General features: G+C 40.6%; 1 protein-coding gene and 1 long non-coding RNA gene across 10 annotated transcripts in view; both read right to left on the minus strand.

Annotated features, from left to right (window-relative positions):
- CTNNA2 (catenin alpha 2) overlaps positions 1-22,535 on the minus strand; it is a 1,148,556-nt gene that overhangs the window by 397,600 nt on the left and 728,421 nt on the right. The window lies entirely within an intron of this gene.
- On the minus strand, positions 6,128-7,085 carry LOC144579248 (uncharacterized). Its single transcript, XR_013526433.1, has 2 exons — positions 6,951-7,085; positions 6,128-6,285 (listed from the first exon to the last, which is right to left on the minus strand). It is a non-coding gene; the product is annotated as an uncharacterized LOC144579248 (long non-coding RNA).

The raw sequence follows: 22,535 nt of genomic DNA on the forward strand, positions 1-22,535 counted from the left end.
GCACATCATCAGGGGCTGCATAAGCATCCATGTAGGATTGAAGGCCCTCAGGAGGTTTGGCCTTGCAGATGTCAACAGCCCCAGTTACTCAGTGCAGTTCTATCTCCTCTGTGCTTGCATCTTCTCAAAATCCTGACATCCAGTAGGAGTGGAATAAATGGGGTCAATGTTAGGGATCATGCCTGAGTTGGGAAATGTCCCCAAATGGGCTGTCTAATCTACATAATGCACCTCATAGCAGCTAGCCAGTATCTAGGCACTGTTGAACCCCAAAATCAAGAGTCAGTGTTCTTGCCCAAACAGAGAGGGTCTAATTAGGGCTATGAGTCCTAATCAGTCCTGGAACTAATAACATAAAGGCTGGGACAGGGTTTCAGAAACCCTGAATTCCACCCAGTTCTGGTCCTGACACTGATAATACTACTAGCTAGGCATTATCCAAAGCACTTCTCCTTTTTAAATGCAGGCATCCTTCTCTGTAGAAGGACTTAATCATAATGTCAATATCATTTAGGATGGGAACCATGTCTCTGCGAAGTGAGGAGGTAAGAGCAGAGTCCTTTCCACAAAAGGTCCTGCCAATCCTGGTAGTCCTGCAAAACTCAGCATGTGTCCCTTTGTCTGGTATAGGAATCCAGGCTCAAACAGCAACTGCCTCCCCACCAGGGTTGTGTCTAACATGTGAGTTCCTTCTGCCTTCCCTACCGGTTACAGCTTCGATGCCGGTGAAATGCTCCCTAAAGATACTTCCATTGAAGCAGTTCTCAAACATGCAGAATTGCATGTGAAAAAAATTCAACTTCTGCATTGCCTCTGGAAACAGGAAGATGATCTGTTTATTATCAATAGCTCACTGCAACATTCCCCAGCTTGATTGCATGTTTCGACTGCAGTGCAATACCACAGTCTCACTCCCATCTCCACACTTTGCCATGCCACTCACAGTGTGCGAAGTAAACAAAGCTTCTACTTTGCACTGTTGAATGTTCCAGAACCCTGTTTTCTACTTCCCTTAGGACAAGGATCTGCAGAAAAATGTTGCACAAATTAAGTTGACTTTTCAGATAACAAATTTACTTTTATTTAGGAACCACTGCAAGCTTCCTAAGTGCAAAAATAAATAAATAAATAATAACCTGAGAGTCTTAAGATTGGAAGATTTTTAAAAAGAAGTTTTGCTCACTTCAGTCTGGGAAGAATTGACTGTCATTCTGCCCAAGATAGGAAAAGCTCACACATAGAGCTCACATAAAGAACAATAAAAGGCTTTAAAGTAAGAAAAATTTATCCTTTTAGCCCATACAGTACCTTACTTTACATCCATCTGTTAGAAACATATTGCAAAATGTTAGATTGCTAAAACCACACACTTCAGGAAATTTGTCATAATAAATATACAACTCTATAACGTCCAGGGTGACTTTGTGCAGTGTGTAACCTCCACACATGTATGTGACAATTGTAAATGTGACCGCCGATAGGATTCCTCACCCTTGGGATGCTTGCCTTGCCTTCTAAATACAAATAAAATTCAGAACTCAAGTTGCAGCGTGATCAACTACACTGATGATCACCCGGGTGTAGACTTCTCTTTGAGCATCTCCGTATTCACAGACACCAACATCTGGCCTCCTTGTTCAATTATTGCTTATTCCTGACAGAATGCCGAAGGCAGAGTGGCAACGTATACCAGAGAGCAAGTGCTTGAGGAGAAAATAATCACGTCCACATGAATCGTTTAGGACTACACTACACCGTACACACTGACACACAATCTATGGATTGATGAATTCACATTCATTGGAACTCTCCTTGGAGATCTACCTTCCAGCCTCTCCCCTGCATTGCGTTCATCAGGGTGGCTACACCAAGGCCACAGAATGTGATGAAAAGTCCTTTATTCTGTCTGCCCTTCCTTGCAGCGGAGACAATCATTAACATTCACAGGGTTCTTTATATTTTCAGAAGTCCTTTTACTACACATGTCATCTGAAAATTTGTTTCCTGTGGTGATGCTCCAGGGTAGGTCTCATTATTATTCTCACTTTAAAAACCAGCAAAATGATTTGCTGAGTGCAATACAGCCAATATAGAGTAGCTTTGGGTCTAAAAATGAAGATACATGACTATAAATGATTATATACTATATATTTATATGGATATATTTATATACATATATGTTTTATATATTTTTAAAATTGTAACCACCTGTCTCAAAATTAAGAAGACACAGAAAAGGTAGATAAGAAGAAGTAGAATGAAAAAAGAGGCAAGACGGTGCTAAACTGATGACTAAAATGCCCTTGTAATGGTGGAGCTGGCTCCTCAGAACTTCCCAGAGTAAAAAGACTCTCTTGAAACATAGTATGTTGATTTTAACTAAAGAAGAAACACTGGGTCATATTCACAGATATAATTAAAGTGAAGTCACCCTTCCTATAAAATGAAGCCCCAATAAAATGGGGAACTGAACTCGTCTTGAATCATGTACGCATTCTAGACACAGGAACTTCTACTAAGTGCTGAGAAGAGACAAACTAATGGTGTTATTTATTCAGTGGCTGCTTCATGTATTAATAGTTCTCATTGTTCAACCTGTGAAATTCTCATTCACCTATAAATTTTCTAGAATCTGTCCTGTGTCTGGCTTCAGCAAAATTTTGAGGTTTCTGCTTCATAAAGAAGCATGTATGGAACATTCCAGATCACCCCAATGATGAACTGGTGTTTCTCCAGATCTGCGGGATTCTGCTTTAAGGACGTTGTTCAAGTGAAAGGCCGGATGACCACTTTCCAGAGCTGATGTCAGTCACTCCCCCAAGTGGAGGAAACTTGAATTAATGACACATTTTTATCCAGAAGTAGGTTTTTGTCTTTCCCTAGATGGTGCAACAAATGTATTAGCAACAAAGTTCCAAAGGATGTCTAGAAGGATCTTGGATGTTTCTGGAAAACAGAGGTTATTTTCTTGCCATATTACAGTTTCTACTGATTTCATATTCAGTTGTGCCACCGCTGTCTCAACATCCAGGGAGATAAAAGCAGCACAGAGGAGCTACTCACACACCCATCAGTGAGTGGACTCGGGTGTGAGACTGAAAATACAGAGCCCGTGAGTGCGTGCTGCTGGCTACTTAGAGCCCACATATATATTTTTGCAACAAATTTCCCCTGACACAGGGGAAAACTGAATTCACATGGTATGACTGAGGGCAGCAACAATAGGCTGTGCCTTTTAATGGATTTCTGAAGATGCTGCATTCCCTCCTTTGACAAAGGAAGCCCATTAATAAAGGGAGAGGGCTGGGAACCAGCTACCGAGAGTGGGGCTCTGCCGGCTCTCTGTGATTAGAGGGCTTTCTGCGTTTAATACATCCCCTATCCACAGTGAAAAAGCTTCATTTAATAATGCAGTATTACTGCTGACATAAATGCATTAAAAAGTTGGCATAAGCAGTCACCTAAAGCTCTCGGGAATATTCCACCTGCCAGAGGGAAGGGTGGCAGGAAGGTGCAGTCCTAAATGGACCTGTATTTATTTTCCTGTATGCTAAAAGAAAATGGCAGCGGAACGTAATTCCTGTGAAGCCAACAGAGTTCATAAATATAAAATACCACTTTGGTATGTGTGTACTGTGTGTGTGTGAGATGTGAGCATGTGTGTGTGTACACACACACATTACACACATACACTTCAGCCAACAGAGTTCATAAATATAAAATACCACTTTGGTATGTGTGTACTGTGTGTGTGTGAGATGTGAGCATGTGTGTGTGTACACACACACATTACACACATACACTTCAGCCAACAGAGTTCATAAATATAAAATACCACTTTGGTATGTGTGTACTGTGTGTGTGTGAGATGTGAGCATGTGTGTGTGTACACACACACATTACACACATACACTTCAGCCAACAGAGTTCATAAATATAAAATACCACTTTGGTATGTGTGTACTGTGTGTGTGTGAGATGTGAGCATGTGTGTGTGTACACACACACACATTACACACATACACTTCAGCCAAACAAATCTACCCTTTCATCCGTTCCTGGAACAATGGGAAACTCTTAGGTCACCAGTGTAGCTTTCTTTTAACTTATTTTTATCTCAGGGAAATGTGGGATCTTTTATTCAGACATGGCAAAAACAAAGTTGGTGGGAGGAGAGAAGTACTGAATCTCAAGACAAGGCCCGGGAGTTTGATGGACAAATTTTCTCTGAAACAAGTTAGTCATTTATCTCCTGGGAGAATTCATTATAGACAAGGCTTACAAATCTATTTGAAAGAAATCAGCATTATAAAATATAAATATGGGACTAAAGCCCAGCAATTACAGCTCATTTAGATCAGTCTGCATTTTTTTTTTCTTTCATTCTTTCCTTCCGAAGGGAAAAAGAGAAAAATAGCAGTAAGCTGTGAGACAGGCGCCAGAGCCCGTATGGAATCACTGTATTACCATGAGGCACTGGCTTTCTTCATGTGAAAAATGGGGATAATCTCATGTTCTGCTCTTAAACCCCTGGGTTCATATGACAATTCAAACTGATACTGTGGGTGAAAGTACTTTGAAAGAACAACACAGATGTAAGATGTATCTAAATGTTCTGCTAATCATGAAAGGATGGAGAAATCAATTTACTCAAACACAGATTAGTAGAAAGACGACCATCCATTGACACAGCGAGGCTGGTGGTAGCACGTGCATGAGACATTTCTGGGACCCTGCTGTGTCAGGACCGATGAATCCCCCTGGACCTGATCAGGACAACCCTGGAAGTTTGAGCTCATTATGTTCAATTTCTGCATGAACCGCAGAGTAAGAGGAGGAATATGAAACCCATCCAACTCACAGGGAGAGTGAAAGCACCCAATACCCAGGCTCTGCCTCTTCCGTTTGAGATATAGCCCAACTCAACCAGTTACTCGCTGTGTGAAGAATTTGGCCGGGTCAATTTCCTTTTTTGAAAAAAAAAAAAAAAAAAAAAAAAGGAGTTTCCTCAAAGTAATTTAAATAAAATTTTCATGACTTTCTTAAATCTATATGCTACCTATTCTTCAATGATTTTCTAAATTTAATAAGAAAAATGCATTACTTCTGTTAATGGGAAATGAGTATTTTTCTAACACCCATTAAAATACACAGCAACTTTTCCAATGTATATAACACTGACCAGCCATGATAATAAAAAGGAGCTCATCTGTCTTCTTACGCTCCATATTTCGGGAAACACTAGGTCAGACGACCCTTAGCTCAGCTTAGCTCAGGAAACCTGTGCTCTGATGTGACTCAAAGACCTGTGTAGAGTTCCTGAACCAGCTCCCCCATACCTTGGCTACACTTCTACAGAGGTTTCTTATTCTGTTTCAAACACTTTTCCTCCATCCCTTCTTTCTTATTTTTTCTACTGTCTTTCCAAGTTTTAGTTTCTAGCCCTCTTCAATGCAAATTTCAGCAAGCTTTTTCTGAGAATCAATGTGGGAAGAAGCATGTGGTAGGTGTTATAGGGGCTTATAAAATGAATAAAGAATGCACATAATATATGAGTCAAGAGTCAAAACAGATGAAACAGGTTAAGAAAAAACTTACAAAAAAATTGCTATTAACATACAATACTGCAATGTAATCTAATATATAGAGAGACCTGAAGGACAAATATGCATACTGGATTGAAAAGGCACTACAATGGCCCCGAAATTCAAAACCTGTGTATCAGAGGCCTGGGATTTGAATTCAACTGGCAAGCATGTTTAGCTTGGCATTCAAATGACTTTAAAAAGAAATAATGAATGCCTCTTTTTAGTCTTCAGCATTCGCTATGATCTTACCCCAGACTTGTCTCACTCATTTGTATGCTCTACCTTCCCATGAAAATATTTGAGAATATACATTCTCTGATAAACTTCACCCTCCCACCCTATCTCCATGTCATTATGCAAAAGTAGAAGAATGAGGCCCAAAGCAGCTAATGGCCTTGTTGTTTGTGGCAGACCTGGGACTAGGATCCCATAATTCTTAATGATCAGTAAAGTGCTTTAGTAAATTCAATCTAAAATGATGCTTCCAGAATCTATCACTCCTATACTGTGTCCTGAAAGAGATGATAATGAATCAAATCTTGAAAGAAGAGACTTTTATTGAGGAAGTTTGCAAATAAAAAGGGTTGAAGAGAGCGGGCAGGGGAGCATGAGAGGTGGAGAAGGAGAAACATACTAAAACCAAGCCAGTGAAGAAGAACAGCAGGTAGACTGCGATGCACTTCAATCCTTCTAGGGCCTGCAAGGTAAGGAAGAGGAGGACATGCAAGGTGAGAGAGCAGAGAACTAGAGAGTTGAGGCTCCACCAAAAAGTTTCAAAATTTATTTTCAGAACTATTGTGCAGGTACAGAGTTATGTATCTAGACATACTCTGTTTTAGAACTAATAGAAAACAAGCCTAAAAGTCACGGTGGTCACAAGAAATAGGAGGGCTTGAAAATTAATTGAGATGTCTTAGTACATGTACTTATATATCATCTTGTGCCAGCTGATTCTTTTCAAGAAGAGACAATGGCTCCAGAAAGGATACGAAACTTGCTTAACTTCACCTGGCTGGGTAAACACAGAAAGATACCTGGTACCTGGCCTCTGCACTTGCACTTTGCTGTATTTTTCCATTTGTTTTGGGTTGGGTTTCATATAATAGGCAATAAAGATAATGATGATGTAACAGTATAGTTTGAGAAGTGACGTTTGCCAAATGCAGGAGTAGAAATTAATTGGGAAGAGAGATATACATCTGCAACTACTCCTTCCTGGCTTCTTTTGTTGTAGTTACCAATATCACCATCCCTCTCCCCAAGAACCCAATAAATGAAATTTAAAATCAATGCTTTTTGCAAAACTCACCAACGTACCACTCCCACTCACCCTACCCATTACGCCTCCTGCAGATACATCACCTTGCAAACAAGTCGCCTCCTACAAGTCCTCTTCTAACCTCGTGAGCTTGCATAACTTCCATTATAACATCATCGAGTGAAGGCACAGACAACCACTAGTAATGGTCAAAAGCACCTAGGACATATTTCTGAGCAACTACCGGGCAATTTATTTTCCATCTGTCCAGATCCGTGTCAACAGTTCACTTTCCGACTTTTGAAATCACAAAGAGTTTCTGTTGACCAGAATTTATCGAGCTGTTTTAGAAAACACCTAATGTCAGCAAAGGGAACTATTTTTATCACTGCATGTTGTTTAACAGCCCTTGATGGTGATCAAATTTACTGCATCTATAAAAGGCAGGACAACCCAAGAGGCTGAGCCAAGAACTTTGAATTTCTAAAGAACTAAGCATTACACAGCAAAGATTCTAGCTAGCACCTCACAAAGCAAGAAATAAATGGTACCACTCAACAGAAAAGTAAAGGCATAAAGAATTAGGCATATAGCCAAATGAGTAAGTATTTAAATTATCTTCTTAATACTAACTCCTCCTCAGAGTTTAGCAATCCAGAAAATATTTATTGAGCAGTAACTATGCACAAGGTTCTGTTCCAAAGATTAAGAGGGCCAGTAAATAAATAAATAAATAAGACTTAACCCTTTCCCTTCAAGAGCTCCCGAAATAGTGAGGCATACAGAGATGTAAATAACTTACCGTAATGTCTAGTATTTTAAGTATTACAATAATGTATTATAATAATGTTTTAAGTATTACAATAGAGGTCCAAGCAACATGCTGAAGCTGCCCAGAGGAACTGAGAGTTTTAAAAGTTTGATTATTATACAAACAAAATTTAACAATGTGACAGCAATACTGTGCATTAAATCAACTTCTTTTGACTGAAAATTAATTAAAATGACTAAAACTGCAGCTATTTAAAATGCTGACATTTTATCTACAAGTTTATTAATAGAATAGGGATTTTAAAATGTGAAGGCAATTTTCTGGTAAATCTTGGCTAGAATCCACCAGAAAGAGGAAAAGCCATTAGCTTCAATGACCGTTAAGTGTTTACAGGTAGTACTTCTAGGGTAACTGGATTAATACGGGGCCCAAAGCAGGTTTTGCTGTCTGCCATTTTCTTTTTCCTATTTTTCCTTTTAGCCTTCCAATAATTCAGAATTGAACAATCACCCGATAACAAAGAGAGCCAGAGCCAAACGGATCAGTTCTTGTCTAGTTTTAGGAGTAGTTGTATCACCTGCAGAAAGTTAGGATCTTTGGCTTGGTTGGCTTTCTTTATAATGCAATGGGAGTCATCACCCTAACCAGTTCTGTGGGAGAGTGCTAGAGCCTTCCTTTTTCATTATACAGTTTGGGAGGGTTCTGTTGAGGTGCCTCTCTTTGCATGGATTTCCATTTTTCGAGCTGGGAAGTTGGTGGGGGCCTCTGAACAGAGGTCGGTGATGGAGGGGTGGCACATCAAACCAGGAAGAAATGTCAAGACTTAGAATTATTTGAGCAAACTCCCCCCATGGTATCTATTTAATTGTTGCTTTAAATATCATCATTTAACAAATGGTATTTCAAAGAAGGAGAAAACAAGATCTAAACTTTAAGGAACATACCAGGTACCAGACGTAGTTGGTACACAGACTAGATGAACACCAAGAGGTGTCTTCTAATAGTCTGTCCTACTAAGGACTGACTTCAAATTGTCCACAATCATATGGGAAGAAACACCATTGAGGAGATATTAAAAGGGTACACTAATCACTCATGACTATAATTAAAGTATAAAACGGTACAGACAACAATAACAATATTCAGGAAGTCAGATATTTGACTTTTCTTCAGACTCATTTGGCCCACACGCTGGGGACTACTCCAGAGTTAATACTTCTTGAAGTATTTGTCGTGGGTGTCTGGGGAGAGCTTAATACCTACAGTATTGTGCTACGCATAGCATTAGAATTGGAGTGTATTTAGACATCTGTAATCCATTTCCCTAAGTTGTATAGCTTAAGAAACTGAGGTTCAGAAAGATGAAGTATTGCCCAAAGTCACTAAATAGTGCTAGAGCCTGAGCTAGAAGCCCAGCATAGGGAGAGGGAGCAGGCTGCCTCTGAACCTTTTATTTTCTCCTTAGCCACAGCCCTGTGTCCTGCACGTTCATGATCCCAGTGGAATGATATTTACTAACCTCCCCACCGGCCCACAGCATCAGATCTAGGGGACAGTCTCCAGGTGTGTTCTCTAAAACATTCCACCTTCCTGGAAGCCTCTGCTCCCTTCAATGGTATGGCCCCTTTCTCTTAATTTTCTTCTCACTTCTCTGACTCCTTTTTCTCATTCACTATCACAGGTCTCTAAAGTGCTGGTGTTCACTAGACTCCCATCCTCAGCCTGCTTCTCTTCTATCTTTGCATTTACTCTCTGAAACATCTCTGCCACCTCATATGAATCATATGCTAATAACTCCTCATTATATGCTAATAACTCCTGAAGGAATAGTTATGAGCCAGACTTGACCCCTGAGCTCCCTGAGCTGCTGGTCTCCTGGGCATCTCCAGTGGATTTCTTACAGAAATTCAAATTACCATGCCACAAACTTATTACAAGACACACACACACACACACACACACACACACACACACACACACATACACTCTCTCTCTCTCTCTCTCTCTCTCTCTCTCTCTCTCTCTCTCTCTCCCCGTCTCTCTCTCTCTCCCCATCCATGCATCAATCTACAAATGTGTATGTGTATCATGTGTCAGAAATAATATAGTTGTAAAAAATATTTTGAGCTTCAAGTTAAAAACACAGGGCCTAAGAAAGAGGGTGAGGCAAAGAAATAAGCAAATGACTCCATGTTGTATATAGGAGAGGAGGGGCTGGAACATGATTCAACTCCTTCCACTCATAATTGGTTAAATATGAGTTGCAAATTCTTCAGAAAATAATAGAAAAAGAACAGAAGGAAAACTTTAAGCAAATATAAAAAAACAGATAACATGAAGCAAGCTGTCAGAAGTAACATTATTAATCTATAAATATAATGATCTCCCCCTCCCCCTCTCCCTTCTCCTCCTCCTCCTCCTCCTTCTTCTCCTTCTTCTTTAATGAAGATAATGGTAGCGGTTTGTTGGTGAAGATTAAGTTAAAACTATCTTCAAGCTTTACAAAAGTGCCAGGCATGACTGGGCGCAGTTGCTCACGCTTGTAATTCCAGCACTTTGGGAGGCTGAGGCAGGCGGATCACGAGGTCAAGAGATTGAGACCATCCTGGCCAACTTGATGAAACTCTGTCTCTACTAAAAGTACAAATAATTGGCTGGGCATGGGGGTGCGTGTCTGTAGTCCCAGCTACTTGGGAGGCTTGAGGCAGGAGAATTTTTTATAATCAGAAAACGAAAGTTGCAGTGAGCTGGAATTGTGCCACTGCACCCCAGCCTGGAGATGGAGGCAGACTCTGTCTCAACAAAAACAAAACAAAACAAAATAAAAGAAAAGCGCCAGTCACAAAGTACATGCTCAGTAAGTGGTAACAATGATTACATGATTAACCTCTTGGTATACACTATGCCAGTGTTTGATTTCATTCCTTAAGAGCTCCCTTTGCAAAGCAATACTGCGGAGGAAACTTGGAAGAAAAGTAAGGAGGCTTGAATCCTGGCTCTCCATCTGTCAATTAAAAGCTCTGTGATCTTGGGTAATCCACCTGAATGTCCTATGCAAAGAGGAGCTGGTCTCAAGCAGGTTCTTTCGAACTCTATCATAATGGTTAGAAGGATAAATAAAAGGAGAAGCACAGTGTCAAACAGGGACTCTGACCCTCTCTTTGTGTTTTGGTTTGCCTTGCCTTGCAGGTTACTCTGTGTAGAAACAAAAGCATGCTGTGGAAATGAAACTACATCATCACCTTCTCTGCTGGGAGAGCCTGGTGATGATGGAGGACAGAAGGGCACTGTAGGCTTTCTGTTAAAACCCTGATCAGAAAAGAAAATCAGGCTCTGCCACCTGACTGTGCAATCATCACAACGTTCAGCATGTAAATTACATGGATTTTCACTTTTATCAAACAATCCTCCTTCACCTCTGTTATTTCTCATCGGTAGCAATGCTAGTAAGATCCAAAGTTCAAACATTTTGTTAACTTATTGAGTATTTAAAAAAAAACAATTAAAGTTCATTGCTTCCCTACTAAACTGGGCCTTTAGCTGTCTCTCTTTCTACATCCTGGGGACCAATATTTTATGTCTTAGAGACACATTTGCCACCACCCACGGTGGCAAGGGGACCAGCCAATTTCAACCAGCACCTCCGAGAGAGAGAGAGCACTTCTCCTAGGTTAAGGCCTCAGTGATCCAACTGGTAGCTGCTGAGAGACAGACTCTCCAGGGAAGCAGCACAGTGGCTGGAAGATGGCAGACAACACTGGGCTACAAAGTGGCTGTGCTTGTTTTTAATAACTATGATGAAATGAGACACTCATGGAATAAAACAATTTATAATGCAATGAATCTGAAGAAATAAAAGAAGACCCCGAAAACCCTTAGTTAGACGTTACAGCCAAACCACAAAGAGTACAGGATGAATTAGGGGTCAAAAATCTGGAATCTCTCCTGCCCAACAAACAAATAACAGTTCTTCATTTCCTCTGGCAGGAGATTGATGATCACATCTGAAACAACAAGAAGAATTTGTGAGCTGTTTCCAAAGCAGATGGAGACAGACCGTACTTCAGAGTAAGTCTAAAATTCCATCTATCTTGACAAAAGCTTGCTAACTGACTGAAGGATGAACCTCTGCTCAGTAGGCCAGGCATGAAAGAGGCTATGACAGGAATGGTGAGAGATCCTCTTAAATAATAAAGGCAGACAGGGACAACCATCTGTTAGTCCAAATCTCAAAGACATAGGTCACAAGCATAGTCACAGTTTCCATTATGTAGTTCTAAGTCCAGAAAAGCGAGCCCCTTGTCCCCATTAAAACAAAAAGAAAAAGAAATTGTAGGGGTGCCAATTTTAAAGGGCTTTTAGAATTCTAACATGCAGATTGCTTCAGTGAGAAATTCTAGATTTCAATAACCTGCAGAGTAAGACCACTTGGGATATTTATTCTGGGTTTCTGGTATCCAACCAATATGAGAATCTATTTAGTTCCTCTAATTTCATTTTCCTCCAGACTTCAGGCCTTATTAAATCCTGGATATCCCCCTACACAATCTAAGTTACACAAGCTTATGGGTGAGTGTTTTGTACATGCCAAAGAAAATTCATTTAGAAGGGATCTGAAAGTTGGACATAAACAACCCAGGAAAGACAGCACAGAGAATTCTAAAAATGAAGAATGGAAAAAGAAGTTCGGAGGAGGTAGAAGATTCTGATTAGAAAAAGTAAAAAGAGAGAGCGGGGGCCGGGCACGGTGGCTCATGTCTGTAATCCCAATGCTTTGGGAGGCTGAGGTGGGCAGATCACCTGAGGTTAGGAGTTTTAGACCAGCCTGGCTAACATGGTGAAATCCATCTCTACTAAAAACACAAAAGTTAGTCAGGTGTGGTCGGGGGTGCACCTATAATCCCAGCTACTCCAGAGGCTGAGGCAGGGAGAATCGCTTGAACCTGGGAAGCGGAGGTTGCAGTGAGCTGAGATCACGCCATTGCACTCCAGCCTGGGCAACAGAGCAAGACTCTGTCTCAAAAAAAAAAAAAAAAAAAAGGAGAGAAAGGGAGAGAAGCAGAAGACATGGCACTATCTCACCAGTCCAAAAGGATAGATTAGTTCGAGATAAGCCACTGGACTGGCTTGCTGACATCCTTTAAGGTCTGTAAGTGGTGGTCAGCAATCAGTTTCAAGTCAGTCAGGTGAGAGAGGCTCACACAGGAGGTCTGGGATAATAGATGACAGAGAATGGTAAGGCTTGAAGATGTCTAAGAGGTCAGTTCCTCCAATCTTCTTTCACAGGCCAGGGAAGAGAGGTTTAAATATACTGGCCAAAGTGGTACAGCAAACACAGTTATTAGGAGTGATGTTGGCAACAGGAAGTCCTAAACTTCCTAATTTAATATTCTTGTCCCAATTGAACATCAGCAGGCATCAGCTTATGCACCTCATTCTCATCTCTCATCTTCATTATTTGAACTGTGGGCAGCTTCAGAAGAGCTTCCGAATGTCACCAAGGTCTTAAAGCTTCTCCCGCCCTTCCCTCTCAATGTGCCCCTTTATGTTGAGTCTTTCTCTTTTTCACCACTTCATCATTGCCTCATGGTGCGGTGCACAGTAGAAAACTCACTAAACGACATTCTATCAAGGAGGAGATGGTCACCACAGATCTGATGTGTCCAATGAAATATTTCCTATTTGGCATGTTAGATCCTGGGCAGAGATAGGGGAATTGTATTTCTGAGGACATACTAAGTTACCACAGGTTTTTATCTTAGACAACCTGGTGTGTCAGGGTCTCAGAGATTCTGCACTTAATCAGTTAATGCAAGTGGCCTGGGCTAAGGCTAGGGAAGACATGCAGATGCCAGGAGTGGAGCCTGAGTCACACGTTCCCTGGCACAGTGCTTACTTTTTTACAAACTGATTCTAGATCTACCGTCAAGCCTAATGCACCCAAGAGAATCCCTCAATACTCAGTGGGCTGCAGAGAGCAACATCATATTTATGTCATGTCCTGTGTGTGGGATTATGACATCACCACCACCTCGCTTCTGGTTTTGGCATCCTAAGAACTATTTATTCATTTGAGCATGACTACCTAATGAGTCCATACTTGGCCTTTGTACTGATTTAACAAAGACCTACAACCAATGCTCTGAATATTTTCTGTATTCAATTTATGCCCAATTCATTTGTTCAGTTTTCATTAAACAAGTTATTTCTGTACCAGTGAAAGGTCAATTTAATTGCACCAATAACTTTGAAAAAGACAGTCCAATCAATACAATTGTATTATATATGTGCACTAAAATTTACCTTGCTACTTCCAATAACAAATCGCAAACAGTGGCAATTAACAGCAATTTATTTCTGCTTTTTAATAACTCCCTCATTTCTCAGCCCTGTGAAATAAACTCTTGTGAGACCATTCACAAACTGGGGCTTGAAATCAGCAAGCATTTGATGCTTGGATGGGCACTAAATGGGCGAAATAGGTAGCCCTCCATCTGAAGGAGTGCTCAGTCTACTCAGAGAGGCACTATATAAACAAGTAAAAAGTTAAATCGTAATCAGAGTTTTAAATTGTTGTTCAAGATTAAAAATAGAAGAAATGTCATGAAGCACCACCTCATTAGCTGTCAGATTAATAGAACAGAAAACAGCTGTCATAGGGAGTCAGGGGAAAGAAAGGTCTCTATAGGCTTTGGTGGTTTCATACGTCTTAGAGAAGGGGCACGAATGTACACACTGAATGACAAACAGGAATGGGAGCAGAAAAAGAAAGAAAACTATGCAAGGAAAATCACAGAAGGCAGAAGTAGAAATGATACGTCTGTGGGACTATAAGGAAAATGCCTAAAAGAAGAGTGACTGTGTAAAGACTTGTTGTGGATGTGATCTGAATATTCACTCCTGGTTAAAGTATTTCAAATTAAAGAATGTGAACACGAAAGTGATACAAGTTTAGGGAAAGTACTAATAAACCACTTCAGCTACAGGTAGCTTTCCAGAATACATACCAGTAAAGCAAATGATTAGGTATATGTTCTAAATCAATATTTTACATAGGCTCTCATATTTGCCAATGACTTACATAAGAGACAGAGTTCATTGACAAAGAATTTGCAAAGAACAAAGCTGTTTCTGAACACTGCAGCCTGTGCAGGTTATTCTCAGAAACTTTAAGTAATAACAGTACACATTTTCAGCTCAGCTGCCCCGGCTTTCCAAACCAAATGCTGCCTTGAGATAATGAATTCAAAAGGGGGAACTCAACTGTGAACACTTTGCAAGGTTCAGCAGCGTGGAAAATCCTTTTGTGCACTTCATAATTTTCTGTTTGTTTTAGTCACCACACAATAAAAACGCCCGCTTTGTCACATGCACATAAACTAGTTTTAGGGGCAGGTGAAGAGGCTCCCACCTGGCTCTCGCTTGTAGGTCTGCTAGATTTTCCACGTGGATTTTCTTTTCTCTGTTGAGATGTGTGATGTGGAAATGACTATGGAAACTCACAATATTTCTCCATGAGCACCATGCTGAGGGTGGTTAGCTCTGGGATAAATAAGCCCCACAGCTGAGATCCCAATGGCCCTAAGATACTACCCAGTTATATGATTTTACGATGTACAGAATGAGAGAAGTATTAGGTTGGTGCAAAAGTAATTGCAGTTTCTTGATGCAACTTTTAATGGCAAAACTCATAATTACTGTTGCACTAACCTAATAAAAGCGGTGCTATTGTCTGAAGCCAAACTTGGCTTCCTTATACTGTGGACCTGTTCTGTTTGAGCAGCGTTATGTGGACCATCTGACCCTAAGTTACTTCACGTGTGCAGGCCAATAGTTACTAATTCCTTAGATAAAAATCTGCTCTATGAAAAAAGGTCTGGACCAGACCCAGGCTTCCCCAGGAGGTAGTGAGCTTGTGGGCACTTGCTTTCTGAAGGAGACAGAAGGTAATTCTGCTCTAGGCATTTGGGCTAAATGACCACAGTCAGAACCACGGTTCTCTTTGTTAAAACAGTCTAAAGTAGATTTTTCTATCTCTGAACATTACATATTAGTCAATCTACAAGGAATATTTACTGGATTCTAAAAAAAAAAAAAAAAAAAAGGATAAAGCATATGTACTTTCCTTTCTTCCTACATAATAATGTCCTGCAGTTTTGATCCACATTAATTTATACACCATGGTTCTGAAAAACGCTGTACTGCAAAAGTTCTTTAGCTATTTGGAAACTCACAAAATAGATAGTTCCTATTCATATTAGGTCATTCACATCCCTCAGTCTAGTGTTTTTCTTCTTTGTCTAGCCAAACCTTGACTCTTTGATGTATGGCCAGAGATAAGAGGCCACGTTTGATGCACATGGCCCTGCAGGCTGCTGCATTGATGTTCCCTAGTAGAAACCGTGGCAAAAGCCAACCAGGATGTGGAGGAATTGGGACTCCCAGTTGGTGGTCATATAAAATGGCACAGCTTCTTTGGAAACAAGTTTGGTTCTTCCTTAAAAACAATGAACCTATTCTAAGTATCTACCCAAGAGTAGCCTACATATTTAACCAAGAGAAATGAAGGCATGCAAAAACTTGTACACAAATGCCCATAGCAGCTTTATTTGTCATAGTTCTTAGCTGGAAGCAACTCAAATGTCCAATATCAGGTGAATGGATAAACAAACTGTAGTATATCCACCCAGTGGAATGCTGCTCAGCATCCATCACCATCCATACATGATGTAACATAGATAAATCTCAGAATAATCGTGTCGATGGAAAGACACTAAAACAAAAGAGCACATACTGTTTGATGCCATTTATGTAAAAGTCGAGAAAATGCAAACTAATTTATGGTAACCGAAAACACATCAGTCATTACCTGGAGGTAAGAGTGGGATGGGAAGTGGGTGCAAACAGCCTGAGGAAACGTCAGCAGGTCATGGATATTTTCATCATCTTGATGGAAATGACTATCTCGTGGAAACCAACTGTTTTAAATATGTGTAGTTTATTAGATATCAGTTATATCCCAATAAAGCTGATTTTACAAAAGATTAGGAAAAGAGCTTAGAAGAAAAAGGAAGAGACACAGGAATTCCCCCATAGCATCTGTGGGTGACCCCCATAATGTTTCTTACTAGTCACTACTGAGATAAAAATTAAACCAAATAAGATGCTCATGTCCGAAGAAGGAAATTCGTAAAATAGCATTCTATCTGCACATGTTGGTTTCTTCTCTAAACAACCTGGCTGATACGTGTGGAGTCACTCTCTGGCTCTTGACCTTGTTCTGATCTGCATTTGACTCTGTTTTCAAACGATCTCTGTTTCGCACCCCCAGAAACTATTTCTGGCCCTTTTCTGCTCCCTCTGACTCTTTCCTCCTGTGGTCCTAGTGAAAACCCACAGGCCGGCCCCTGGTGGCAGCATAGCTATTCTGCTCCATCTAGCGGGATCCCTGCAGAATGAAGACAACACACCACCCAGAGTCACCATCGAGAAGAGGGAACAGATCCAGGCTGGCAGAGAAACAGCTCGGGCCAGGCTGCTGTTCAGCTGCCATATCTGGATAAGAGAGGCATCTGGGGAGACGGAGCCGAACGCTGAGTGGGAAATGCTGTTGTTTGAGTTGACACTTAGACAGTGAGGGCTGGGGCAGCTGTAAACGTTTCCTGCTGCAGCACAAGATGGAAAGATCACAGGAGGCTGGCACCTTTGATTTGGCTCTCACAGTACCACAAGGAAGGCCAGCAATGCCAGGCTATTTTTAATGCTCAAAGAGCCTCGCAAAAGATTTATGACTACAAATATGTAGTGTGGGAGAGATAAATTGAAGCAGGACTCTCCCAGCTCCAACAGAGGAGTCAGCCTGCCAGCCTGGTCAATAAAGTATTTAAGCCCTGAGTGCTGTGTGGGTTGTCATGGATTAAAATTTGAAAATCTTTTATGGTGTAACAAGGTCCTTAATTATAACTCAGGGCTTTGGATCATTTACAGGTTGTGCAAACGGCAAGAATTATGCCACAGTGAACATCCTTGGATACAATAGCCTTTAAATCCAACGTCCATGAGAGAAAGCATTCCATTCTCAAGTTCAGAACTATTTTCCTGGAATAAAGGAATCTGAGAGATTTCCACCATAAAAGCTTCTCCCTCAATTGTAGTTGCTATTATTTCTCTCTTTTATGGAATTCAGAGAATCTAATGAGCTGACGGAAGTTTCAAGGTAATTTTGTTTTCAACTCTTTCTCTTTTGTCACTCACTATTGCTAAAACATTCTTTCTAAAATTTCAGATGCATGATGATTTAACTTGCTGTGGGTTTAACTGCTGATGAACTTCTTTGGCTGACAGTTGTACTAAATCAACAACCTCTCTTGGAAAAAAGGAGTCTCGAGTCTGTAACTAATAGGGCTTGAAGAGCAAAATATTTCACTATCATCAGTAGATCACACTAAAGTAATTTTGATTCTTGAAGAATGACTGGCATTAATCTACAGCAAAGTTAACCTTGGTCTCAGGCTTAGTGCTTGGGACTAACTTCTAGACCCAACTGCCATATAATCAGGTAATCTCAGAACATCATTAACCTAGAGTTACAGTTAAATACCTGTACAGATGAACTTCTCCTATAAAATTATAAGATAATTATGATATAGAAATTATGTATAGCCCTAAATATAACATAGATGATTGATAGATGATAGATAGATAGATAGAGCTTTAGATACATAGATATATATGCCATTTTATATATAGGAATGTAAGGAGGGTATTCATGGACCGGTATAGCTCATAATAAATATATATGTTATATCTAGGCCCCAGATGAATCTTAACTTATAAAACAGAAATGTTCCTAAAATGCTTTAAAGGAATAGAATCTCTGTGCCATCTAGTAGCTCCTCCTCCTTCCTCTCTTAACTGATTCTCTTTACTATTTACAAAGAGACTTTCAAAAATGTTTGACGAGGTTTCCATTTAACCTGTATTTCTCAATTTTCCTGATCACCGAATAAACAAATACTACAGTGCATTAGAAATACTCCCGATTAAAAAAAGGACTCTATAAAGTCAACCACATTTGCAGTGAAAGTAATTTCCAGTTGGTTAGATATAAATCTGTGAAGATGAAATAATTTTAAAACTGGCCCTTCAAACATGAGGGCAGATTGAACAGGAATCTGTTCAAAGTGGGTGGCCTGACTAAATCGGAACCCCTTCACCTGCCTGAATTGACAGCTGACTTCCATGCTAACTTCCCTGTTTTTCCAACCTTATCAATTGAACTGAGGGAATTTAGGGCAGTGGGGAGGGCATTCATGGACCTGTCTGGCTCCTGAAATGCCACCCAGTCTCAGAGTTCTAATTATATTCACGTATGAAGTAAAGGGAACATTTCTGAATATTAAACACCCTTATGGCACTTCAGAAAATGTACCCAATACATCCATGTTTTACATTATAGGTTAATTCCCTCAAACAGTTAACTCCTGCCTCTTCCTAAAAACCCAGGTCGAACCTTGGCTCCACAGTGAAGATTTTAATGATCTTACATTCCACATGAGATCTTCTCACCTCTATACCTATAAATAACACTATGGTATTAATGACAAGGGAGCAAAAAAATTAAAATCAAATCAAATCATGTCATAGGAAGAATTTTTTTCCTGGGGTTATTACACTCTGTGGGGGAGAAAGAAAAACAAAGATTTGGATACAAAATGAATAAGAATAAATGTTAATATACCATAGGCACCAAGGAGATTGGGTGGGTTGCACAGGGCTATACTGGAGAGAGAATTTGAGCAAGTAATGTGGTGAGAAGGAGTTGGACTAGGGTGTACACATCTGTGGGGATGGCTGGAGGCAGGAATAGCAAGCAATTTCAGTGGAAAACAAGACTGAGTGTCGCAGGGGAAACACAAGGTACCAGTACTAACACCAGAGAAGTTCTCGAATGTGTGTTGAGTTCAAGTTATTTTGTGTATTCTATAAGATATCCTAAATCCAAGGTCATGTGATGAGTTATGTTGTTGATCATTATTTCATGTGTGTCTCAGAGTCACCACTTAGACTGGACAGGGACTTTGTTCACCCTTCTCTAATAACTTGCATTGGGATGAACCAGAGGTCAGCTCACTGAGGGTGTTCAACACTCATTGCTAGGTTCTCTCATTACCGCCCGAGAGGTAAGTAGGAATGCCATATGGTAGTCCCCACTTACCCACACTTTCACTCTCCAGGGTTTCCCTTAACCTGTAGACAACCGTGGTCCAACGACATAAAAATTTCAGAAATAAACATTCACATAGCTTTATTACAGTATATTGTTATGACTGTTCTTTTTCTTTTTTTGAGATGAAGTCTCACTCTTGTTGCCCAGGCTGGAGTACAGTGGCGCAATCCAGGCTCACTAAAACTTCTGCCTCCCGGGTTCAAGCGATTTTCCTGTCTCAGCCTCCCTAGTAGCTGGGATTACAAGCGCATGATACCATGCCTGGCTAATTTTTGTATTTTTAGTAGAGATGAGGTTTCACCATGTTGGCCATGCTGGTCTCTAACTCCTGACCTCAGGTGATCCACCCACCTCGGCCTCCCAAAGTGCTGGGATTACAGGCATGAGCCACCATGCCAGGCCATAACTGTTTTATTTTATTATTAGTTATTGTTGTCAATCTTTTACTGTACCTGATTTATAAATTAAACTTTGTCACAGGTATGTATAGAAAAAAGTAGTGTATAAAAGGTTCAGTACTAGCTGCAGTTTTAGATATCCATTGCGGGGCTTGGAACATATTCCCCGTGGATAAGAGGGGGGCTATTGTATCTGCTTCAACTTAACAAATATATTTATACACATGCCCACACACTACATAAAATCACAAACACACTCCCCACACACATACACAAATGTTCCCACACAATACGTAAATGACTTTCTGACAATCACACAAGTTTTGTGTAGCTAAGCTGGGGGTGGTTACCCAGGTCTCAACTCCAGGTCAAAAGCTATTTTCAGCACCGAACTTCTCTCAATATGAGAGCACTCTTCAGCGTACATCAAAAGTAATATCTCATGAAGAACTTTATCCAGAACAGACATCTTAAAAATAGCCTAATAATTGTAATCTTTAAATACACATGTGGATGGAAGATGTAGAATTGGTTACTATATTCAATTATCCTCATCCTCAAAATCTTCTAATCCTGAGATGGATGAATTGTTTAAGTGAAAAATTAAACTGTTTTCAAGCTAAAAAGTCTTCCCCTGCTCTGAAATATTTTATACCCCCCTCTTAACATTTTTATAACAATTAGCTTATATTGTAAATACCGACTATATTAAGCCTCCCAGCCCACAGATCAATATGTTGTTCCCCATTCTGCCACTAGGTGGCCAGTACTAATTGATCTGAATTAGTGAATTCCCTGAAGGGAGACTTAGAATTCCTGATGTTTCTACTTTGTTGATGTTCTGTGGTCTGAGGAAGTGGGGAAGCCACCAGTTTTACTTTATTACCCTGATGACTATGTCCCTTCTCCCATTCCATCCCTCTATTTCTCTTTCAGAGCAAAGTGCTTTTTAACTTATATGCCAGTTTTAGGATATGTTTCATAAGCAAAGAGGCTCACTTTCTTAAAGTTAAGCTATGGGACTTGTCGGGAACTGTTTCATGTTCTTATATCTTCATGATCTTAGGACTCATGGGAGTCTCTGAATTTTCCCTGAGTGAGCTATCGTTATGCAGGGGCCTCTCTGCAGGCCGTCTACAAAATCTCTTTCACATCTGCATGCTTAACATCCTCAATACTCATTCCCTTCTCCAGCTTCATAATAAAAAGGCACATCAGCCTGTAACGAACTCTTGTCAAGACTCAAGGGCTTCTAATTAATTCCCTGTAATGCTATTTCTTATATCAATTAAGTCCTGGGGAACCAGCAACTCCCTGTCAATGCCAGCTCTTTACAACTGCAGAGTGAAAGTCTTTCTGTGCAGGAAGTGGCTATAGGAACTTGACTGCACAGTATTCTGTCAGCCCCTCCTTCCCTGACATGCTGCCATGCTCCCTTGCCCTAGGGCCTCAAATGATCTTGAGTAAAGTCACTACACAGTCATAAATGGACTTTTGTTTCCAGATTCTCCTTGTGAGAATGCACTATTAGAGCCCAGAACAATGATGGAGCCAGGGGAGGGAGTCTCACTGGTTCCGTCCTCTGGATGAGGTATGCTCATCCCTTAAAGCTTGTCCTTGGAAGGCACAGATGCCTAAATGTAGGCTTGGAGATGTCAGGGGAGTGGCCAGGGTGAGCAAGAAAAAGAGGTGTCAACTTAAAGGGGGTTCTGGACCAAGAACCGTTGCTACCAACTGGGTATACAGAATGAACACCTGAGGAGAGGATTCAGGCAGCCCTACAATGAAGGGCAGGTCAAAGACCAGCTCAACCTGCCACCACTGTGCCCAGGATATAGAATCATCACAAAGCAGATCCCTTCCTTTTCTTGCTTCATTTCCCAAACCCAGGTTTCATATTCAGAACAGCATTTTAAGACCCCATGCTATGAAACATCAACGCAAATCCTTAGAACCTTGTAACTAGAGGAGGTATTCAAAGTCTCGTTGTCCAGGGCAGGGCTAGGCAGGTGTCTGTTCCGTGGGTGCTTTATCCGGCACCCAGTCTCCCTAGACCCTTCCACTGTGATGGCCCGGCTCATTCTGGAGCTAACAATGGTAATAAAAAAGGAACAAGACTACCTTTCTTACTACTATCACCCAGCACCACCACTGAGAAAACACAAAAGTTGGTCTCTAGGTTTCTTAACAGCTGTGTATAGATGCTCCTCAACTTACGATGAGACACATCCTAATAAACCCATTGTAAGTTGAAAATATTCTACATTGAAAATACAGTTAATGCCCTGAT

This window comes from Callithrix jacchus, chromosome 14 (genome assembly GCF_049354715.1).
Source record: "Callithrix jacchus isolate 240 chromosome 14, calJac240_pri, whole genome shotgun sequence".
NCBI lineage: Eukaryota > Metazoa > Chordata > Mammalia > Primates > Cebidae > Callithrix > Callithrix jacchus.